Source organism: Mus pahari, chromosome 11 (assembly GCF_900095145.1).
Source record: "Mus pahari chromosome 11, PAHARI_EIJ_v1.1, whole genome shotgun sequence".
Lineage (NCBI taxonomy): Eukaryota > Metazoa > Chordata > Mammalia > Rodentia > Muridae > Mus > Mus pahari.
Window position 1 is genome coordinate 19,560,148 of NC_034600.1, and position 9,694 is coordinate 19,569,841.

At 35.7% G+C, this 9,694-nt stretch overlaps 1 pseudogene; it reads right to left on the reverse strand.

The window, feature by feature from the left end:
- Positions 1–6,164: 6,164 nt before the first annotated feature.
- LOC110329275 lies at positions 6,165–7,050 on the reverse strand (annotated as a pseudogene).
- Positions 7,051–9,694: the final 2,644 nt, after the last annotated feature.

The window sequence follows — 9,694 nt, forward strand, 5'->3', positions numbered from 1 at the left end:
GTTGGGGCCTCCCAGCCCTCTGCAGCCACTAAGAACCACCTGCTGTGGTAATCTTCAGATCTGCCAAGCCTGCTCTACTGTTTACACTGGTCGCTGTCCTTCAAAGCCTCACTGTTGCCTGCTGAGAAGACTTTTAGATGTTCCAGAGACAACATCCTTGGGGCACGCCTACAGGCTCTCACCTGTGCTCTCAAAGACTGGGGCTGGGGGCAGGGGATTTTCCCACACTATAAAAACTGAGTTTCTCATTAAACCTTGGCCTCACTCAGAATGTTGTCCTAGCCTCATTCCTTTTCTCAGTCTTTTCTCATTTCAGCCCCAGTCCGCCCTCCAGGACCAAACCGGTTGAGTGTGGTTGCGGGCGGTCCCACTCAGAACATGTCAATTCTTTGAGGCACTCAAGCTCAAGCGTACCATCATCTGGTCAGGGGTTTGCACGTTACCACTCCTTTTTCCTGAACTGGGAGTAATTGAGGGAAATGAGCCCCTACCAATCCCAGTTGTAAACATGATAGCTGCCCAACATAAAAAGGTAGTTCAAATTGTGCCACCTCTGGTAGCCACGTAAATAGCTGTGGTTACTGGCACTGGTATAGCAGGGATAACAACTTCTATGACACAATATAATACATTCACTTCCAAGTTTAAAAGTGATTTTCAGGAAATGACTGAAACTATACTTACTATCCAAAACCAGATCGATTCTTTGGCAGCTGTGGTACTTCAAAACCGTTGGGAACTAGATCTCCTGACAGCTAAAGAAGATGGTCTTGCCTGTTCCTGCAAGAAGAATGCTGTTTTTACGTCAACCAATCGGGGATAGTGAAAAATAAAATCCAGACAATAAACTACAGGCAGACATCAAAAATTTCAGTGACCCTGAGACCTCCGGTTCTGGGATTTTTGAAAATCCCATATGGAAATGGATACTCCCATTCATAACACCTTTCTTAGTCATCTTTCTGGCATTATTATTTACCCCTTGTCTTATTAATCTTGTCTCTACATTCCTTCAACAACAGGTACAAAAAATTTCTAACCAAATTATTAATCAGCTCCTGTTACAGGATGACCAGCTGCTGCCCACAAGAGCTGCTGTCCATAGAAGAACCTGATTCAGACAATTACCAAACAGATTCTGATGGTGAAAGCCAGATATACCCCGAAATTGATGATGCCCCTAGACAGCAGGAAGTAGTTTGAGAGACACAAGACACCCTTGTTCCCTTTTCACCATTGGCTTCCCTCCCTTTTCCTTCCCTTCTTTGTATAATAACAAGAAAGGAGATATGTTAGTACCAGGGCATTCCAAACCCAGGCCAAGCCAATGACCTTCAATGTCAGAATCCACTTGGCTCACTTCCCACCCTCACTTTTGTGACATCATTTTCCATATAAATTAGGAGATCACCCCCTCCTCACTCTCTCTCTTCTCTTTCTTCTCTTTTCTCTTTCTTCTCTGCCCCTCTACTCACTTCACTGCCCCCCTTTGTCTCTACACAATAAACTTCTCTCACATGGAACCGCCTTGGCCTGGTTTACTGTTTAGTATATCTGCTAAATATATATATTGATATTAATAACATATCAATGGGGCTATTCACTTTTTGCAAGATTTTAATTGGAGTTACATCACATATGAGATTTTACTCCTCCTATAGACTGCCAAATAATAAATTCAATACCAGACATGACATAATTCCCCTGGGGTTGCTGACCAGAGGTGTTTAGGAGACCTTCCAATTGTACATGATATTGTCCTTGCTATTGTTTTCCCAACATAACAGTAAAGCCTTAAAAGTCTACATGCATATAGTAAATAAATAGAATATTTATGCACTTGACCATAAATAGAAGATTTTTTTTCTCCTGCTGTCTGTTTTTATGATACTGAAGAGTTCTATGTAGGCTGCTATGGGTGTTATAAACAATTGTTTTCTTTATACTACAAGAAAATATTTGGTGTCTCCCCTCATAGAAAGTATTAAAAGACTTCTTTATTTATGTTGGAGACCTTATATCAGTTGGTGCATGCTGCTTGTTGGTGGTCCAGTGTTTGAGAGATCTCAGGGGTCCAGATTTGTTGGGCACCATTTTGGCCCTGGTTTGGCACTTGAGGACAAACTAGAGCCTGTCTTGAGTTTCTGTGGCCTTGTGGGAAAGCCTAAGCCTGGCTTGAGTTTTGAGACCTGTCTCAGTCACTTCCATATTTGGGTGACTCAGCAAGACCTGTTTGGTCTTGCCTCTGTCCCACCACTGCTGATGTAGAGCTTTGCCATTGGCCCTGTCAGTCACTCCACACCCACACATCACTCTAATGCAAGCAAGCGAACAAACAATAATAATAACAAAATCGATTCTTTATAGTTCTTCATAATTACTCTTCTGTAACTACTTCTGTATTAATTATTTCTCGACTGCTATGTATCCTATGGTAGCATACTCTGCGATAGCTATTTATACTAGAAGAATTTTATTTTGAATTATGTTTACAGGGGGCTAAAAGTCAATCATTATATCAAGTGACAGACATGGTGGACAGAACAAGAAACTCAGAATATCTTGAACCACAAACATGAAATACAGAGAGAGAAAAAAACTTGAATTGGAGTAAGGCTATAAAACTTTCAAAGTCTTAACATGTGGTTATAATAAGCCATTGGAAGTAGACTTAATATCATGTCCAGTTAGAAGAGTATTTTTAATAGGTTTATTTTAGTTTTTGTAATAGGTCTAGCCATAGATTCTTGGCCAGATAATGGTGCTATGTATGACATTCTCTTGTACATCAGGCCTCAATTCCAACCAGAAAGTTCCTGGTTAGTCCCATTAAGATCATGGCACTGTTACACCCATAGTCATGTCATGCTAGATCAGTCATTATTGTAGTTCACCTAGTTCACTGCTGGGTAAAATGAATAACTGCTTTTTCTCTCTCTTGTAGCAGTACATAACACCTTTTATAGCAGTATAGAAACTTGCCAACTGGGATAATGATTTCTGGCTAATACCAAATTGATTCATATTTTACTACACAGTATGTGGCATATTCAGAATTAAGGTGTTATCATCAAATTCTAGAGGGTAACTAAGAGCACTGACAAAGCCTATAATAATTGACTGATTTGGAATCTCACCAGGTAACAACCATTTCTTAAAATTGCATGTTGTAGTTTCTGTTGTCTAGTATTGGTATTACTGTTCTGTTATGGGATGACTCCATTTTCACTCATTCTATATACGTGCATATGTACTTTAATAACCTTCCACAGTCTTCACTTTCATACTGTATCTACAGCTCTTCCACAGCCTTTTAATGTACAATTCCATTTATTATAGTCTTTTCATTATTTTTTCATTTATGGTCATAGTTTGATATCACATGCCTGGCTTTGTTCCAAGGAATCTGCTTAGTCTAATGAAGTAGTTACATGACAGTGAAAGTTCAGATCATAGTTCTGTTATTCTGTCTCTGCCTCTCCCCCCCCCCAATTAAAAATTATTCCAGTCAGTTTTGGATTCCTAAAGTTTAAACATAATAAATAAACAAACAAACAAACAAATAAGTAGTTAAACTCAAAGTATTTAAAGTCTCTTAAAGTTTTCCACTATAATCAAGTCTTAGCAAAAGACAAGGGTCTCTATATTTTGCATGTATAACCTTGCAGACAATCCCAGCACCCATTAAATTTCTTCCTATATGGTAGTGGTAGGTTTCTTATTGGTTCTTTGGCATAAAATGGTATGGTTATTAGTAAAAAATCTAAATGTAACAAATATTAGCAAGGTTATGGAAAAATAATAGCACATTTGTACATAGAAATTGATACAAATTTTATAAATTTTAGTGCAGAGGCTCTATCTAAAAATTTTGTCACTATAAAACCTAAGATTCTCTCTTCGGTATATACAAATAAATCATAAGTATCACCTCTAGAGATTGCTTCATGACTGTGTTTATAGTCAGCATCAGTTTTAATGACTAATATATTGAAACCATCTCTCCATTAACTCATAAGTGGATTAATGCAATGCTCTCTATATATGTTTACAGCGGACATTATTCAGACACTAAAGGGTTATTCTAACACTTGAAATAGTATGCATGAACCTAAATGACTATGTTAAATAAGTTATGTTAGATAGAAATATATGCTGTATAACATAATATTTTAAACCTGAAATATATGCAATAAATTTTAAACAAAAAATTAAAAATAAACGAATTGATGTTTCGGGATGAACTTACTTTGACTTTTTGGGACAAGCATCAGAGACACTTGAATACAGTTCTTAATTATAAGGAGCCAGCTATCTAATGTACAGAATGAACCCTTGAGTTAATATACCATATTATGCATTTATTTCACGTATAAGCATTTCACTTTAAGCATTTGCCATATATGAATATTTTCCTCATATCCTTTAAATATGTAAATATAGTTTCTTGTAAGAAAGATACTATTGAAATGACATAAACAAATAACAAATTCCAAGAAAGCTCAAATATTATGAAAGATAGAGTATCATGTAAAGTCAGAATAAAGAATATATAATTATGACATATTTGTTTCAAGCTGACAGAAAATGGGACATTTAACATTATTCTTAATGAATGACTGGACTTTAGTAAGCAGATAAAGGATAAAGTAGAGAGATTATATTTTTTGAGAAGCAATAAAGTCAGAGGTGTGAATTACTTTTTGATTTTTCACTGTCAAATTAAATGTATAAAAAAGATTTTATCTTTCATGTCTACTAAAATGCCCTGCCCAGAGTAAATATGAAGCTTTTAAAGAATATGAGAAAGTACTAAAATTCTAAATATATCACAATTTATCATTTTATGTATTTTATGGAATCCTTTGAGTAGATTTTATTTATATGTTCATGTGATTAAGGATATTTTTTGTAGCTATGCTGCTATTTACTACAAACTATGTAAATACATTCTTAAAATTTCTTATTTTGTGACTATCAAATAGTAATGGTGGTTTTTCAAAATTCCATTAACAACATATTTTTGTTTTAAATATTCATTTAGATAGGAATGATTATAAGATAAATATTTTGGAAACAAGTTTCTCTCTACATAAATAGTTAAATAATGATTACATATCCAGTGTTTACAAAGTTTTCTTAGATCTTTATTCATTTACACCCTATAGATCCTCTACTTCACCAGAAGAGGTTTATCAAATTCTAATTAAACCTATCAATACAAAGAAAGAGTCCTTCACCTTTTTCTTCTTTTCTAGAAATTAGTGAAATGGAAAATTCATGGGCAGGATTGGTACATAGATGCAAAGTTTCAAACTTTCATTCAGCTGGGCATGGTGGAGCACACCTTTAATCCCAGCACTTGGGAGGCAGAGGCAGGCGGATCATGCCATGTTAACAGCTTCAGAGAATTCAATGAGTCTCATAAAATTAGGTTTCAGAACACATTCCTATACTAGTAACCCTGTCTCTCAAGAAGATCATTCAAATTATTCTTTGCCAGTCAAAAATTGCTACTTTACATTAAGACTATAGGAAACTTTTGCTAAAGTTTAAACTAAAGATGTCCTACATTTTAAATAGGCAGTTTCTCTTCTTTAAATGATAGAACTAATATGTTGGATTCTCTTTGCCTCCTCATACACTTACACATTTTTTTAATGTTTTTCCCTAGATTTCATCCTTTTTTTCTCTCCCACACAAGTACCATACACAATTAGCAAAAAATTTAAACATTGTTTATCTCTATTTTAACTCAATTTTTAGTTCTCAGAATGGAAATTAAGGAATTATACCTGATTGATAAATATACTTTCAATCAAAGGCACTTGTTTCAGAATTATCTTTTAACTTAAAAGTATGAATATTTACCTGTAAATATATATGTACAGACACACACATACATGATGTCATTTCTAGACTGGGTAAACTAAGTTGGGGGAGCTCATTCTATCAATGGGCAGTACCACTTTTTACATTAGGGTTTCAGAGTGATGAAGAAAGAAAGAAAGAAAGAAAGAAAGAAAGAAAGAAAGAAAGAAAGAAAGAAAGAAAGAAGGAAAGAAACAAAGAAAGAAACAAAGAAGAAAGAAGAAAGAAAGCAAACAAGAGAGCTAGTTCATCTAAATCTGATTCCTGAGTGTAAATGCAGTACATAGGACATTTTATCTCTCCAAAGCAGTTTCAAACTGAAGCACCACCAGGTGCTTGACAGCTTTGTCAGCTTTGTCTGTCTCAGCCTTGTGCAAAAGGATCTCCATATTGCGGTTTTCAAGATTGATCTCTGCATGGATTTTGCCATCATACAGTCCATTGTAGAGTTGTTCTGCAATGGTCACATTTAACTTTGAGTATTTCTTCTCATGAATATTAGTTAAGACTTTCGACTTTCGACTTAAATGTACATGTGTTTGTTTTGGTCATTTAGCTCATTTTTTTGCTCAAATACCTGAAAAAAGGTAGAACTTCATAATTCTCTTCATGTTGGCTGTCCAGCTGTAAATACTTGTCATAATGCAGCTGGGTGAAGGTGGAAGCCTATTAGGATTGTCACCTTTTAAACCTTCTTGTCCAAGATCTCTTTCATGAGCTTTGTATATTCTAAAACTTTGACTTGTTCTCCTCCATTTTCTTCTTCATCTTCTGGATGTTCCAGGCCCTCCTTAGTCACTGAAACCAAGCTATTTTTATCAAATTCCTTGAGTTGTAGCATTCAGTACTCATCTTTAGGCTCAGTCATATACACTACCTCAAAGCCCCATTTTGGCCCACATTCCACAAAGACAACATTGGCGACTTGCTCTTTGCTCTCACCAGTGAAATAGTAGATGGACTTCTGTCTCTTCATCATGTAAGGTATTTATTCTTACATGGAGTCATCTCATCTCCAGACTGAGAGGTGTGATAGGGAAGGAACTCAGAGAGGTTGCAATGGTTAGTGGAATATTTGTGGATTTCAAGCTTTAAGTTCTTGGAAAACTCCTCATAAAATTTCTTGTAGTTCTCATCATCTTCAGCCAACTCAGAGAAGAGCTCAAAGCACGTGGGCATGTCTTCATAATGTTTTTGCTAATAACTTTCAGGATCCTGTTCATTATCGTTGGGCTTTGTGATTACAAGCAATTTCTCTGCCACTCAATTGGTCAGATAGGATCCAATACCAAACTGCCTAATCATTGAGATGTCTGCACCAGTCTGGAGAGTCCCCATTAATGCCTTTGTACCAGATTTAGCAATGGTTCCCAAGCTATTTATGAGGTCAGCCTTGGTCATGCCAATGTCTGTGTCTACCAAAGTCAGTATGCAATCCTGAGGGTTAAGGATGATGTTAATTTTCAGCTATTTCCTGCTGTTAAACTTGGAAGAGTCTGTCAGACTTTCATTCCTAATCTTGTCCAAGACACCAGAAGCATCTCACAAAAAATAATTCCCTTGTTTGAATAGAAAATGTTGATGATGAGGGAAATGAGCTGGGCTATTTTGGCCTGAAAGAAAATGGGCTCCACTGCTTCCTCTCCATTGTGCACTTCTTCCAGCAAGTTTACAGAAAAGCCAAGTGGTAGTACAGAGCAGGATGGGCCTGGACCCTGTCAGACTGGCAGGGCAAGCCCAGGCTGCACAGGAGTGACTCAAGACTTTTACTGCTGTTTTTAAGTATCCTACTTTACCTACAATCTCTTTAGTTAAATTGTTTTCCACTCTTAGTTGATTTAAAAACAAACTGGTTAAAAACATCTCATATTGTAGCAACCCAAGTACATTTCATAAGTCAGCTATGCTGGCATCAGACATTTTGCAACTGAAGACCATAGAATTGTTATAAGCTAAAATGAATGAAACAAACCTCTGCCTGCAAAATTATTCACTGTTTTAGAGTGACAATGTTGTTGCTAATTTCAGACAAAATAGATGCTGCCAAGGTACCCTGTAGGCTGTTCCTTTTACAGAGGAAATACGTTTCTGCTTTAAGATGTAAGTATTTACTATGAGATGGCTCGAGCATTGATATTTATTTATAAATAAGAAGTAGAAATATGTAATCTAAGAAAGAAAAGCAGAAAGCTAAAATTTTCTCCATTTAGTCTTACATTATCATACATTATAGAAGCAATCTCAGTATGTAACCAGTAAACACCATCAATACACTTTGAACATTTTATAAAGAACACATAGAAAAGCAAACAAAAGTAACACACACTGTATGTGTTGGTGAATTGTAATAAATTGAACCAAGCAAAGCAATTCCCATCCCTTGGAGGATATGTAAATGATAATACCCATATTATTCTCAAAAACATGAATGAAAAATGACCAAGATATTAAAATCTTTAATAATGGAAAATCCATTACTTTCAATGACAACAACAACATCAACAGCAAAATATCACAGCATAACTCAGTGACACATCAAAAATGATTTGTAGTCATTATACAAAGAAAATGGTCTAAGAAATCACTCACTACACCCATGTCCTAAAGCTAAACAAGGAACAATGAAAGTGATTTGATTTTTAATAGTCATACTTACTTAAATCCTATTGATATCAAATCTGATAATTATCCATTACAATTATAGACCAAGATTTATTTCCCAGGATATTTTTACACCTGAACTCTTCTATTTTTTTTCAAGAGAAACAAGTTAAATACATGTGTCTAAATAACCCACACAATAATTTTCTGTAGTTCTCTGTCTAGAGATGATAACTCCATTGGAGATTTTCATGTCTTGTGTTAGCATGTGTATTAATAGCACCATTGTTTTATTCTTCCATTGTTTTTTACATTGAGGCTAATAAATGTCTTTAGGCTTATATTTTTCAAAACCTACTTTAATAAGGGATCTTAAGTGTATTGATATCCCCTCTAGCCCACCACCCACCAGAATTAATGCAAAGGAAAGGTTAATAGGGCAAAGACATGTTTAGAAATAGTTCTTTGGGGCCATACCAAACTTCACTGTCAAGATAGCAGGGACTAACATCACATGAACTAGTATCAGTAGTTCAATCCATTCACAAATACCACTTATGAGTCATCAATGGCTGTTCAATCCAGGAAAAACTGTGAGGCTCTGCCAAACATCCTGAGTCCATGGAAGCAACAATTACCTGCCAGAATATAAATAGTTCTTTAGTTTCTCTCTTCAGGTCAGTGAAGAAGGCAAGGTAAACCAATGCCATGGTGTCATCAGCAAAGACCAGTGTAATGAAAACCCAATGAAGACCAGCAAAGAGTGGCAAGGCAAACCAATGCCACACAGCATTGTCTACTGTCTGTGGATATATATATATATATATATATATATATATATATATATATGCCCTTTCCAAACATCATGTGTTCTTTCAAGCATCCACTCTAGCAAATATCACATGTCCTTTTTTTTTCAGAAAAAATACCATGTGTTTATTCTCAACAAAACATCCTCTCATAAGACAGTTTCCAGAAAAAAAAAACAAACTGAGTTTCCAAAGCAAACAGAAATGTGCACTTCCAATGTCCTTTAATCTATCTTAAGTGTGTGTGTGTGTGTGTGTGTGTGTGTGTGTGTGTGTTACATCTTTATGTGATATTTATGCTTGTGGATATGAATGCTTAAGTACAGGGTACAGATGTCAGACTCTCTACACTGACAATTTCCACCATATTCCTTTGATTCATAGTCTTTTATTGAATTCAAATATAGGCTCAA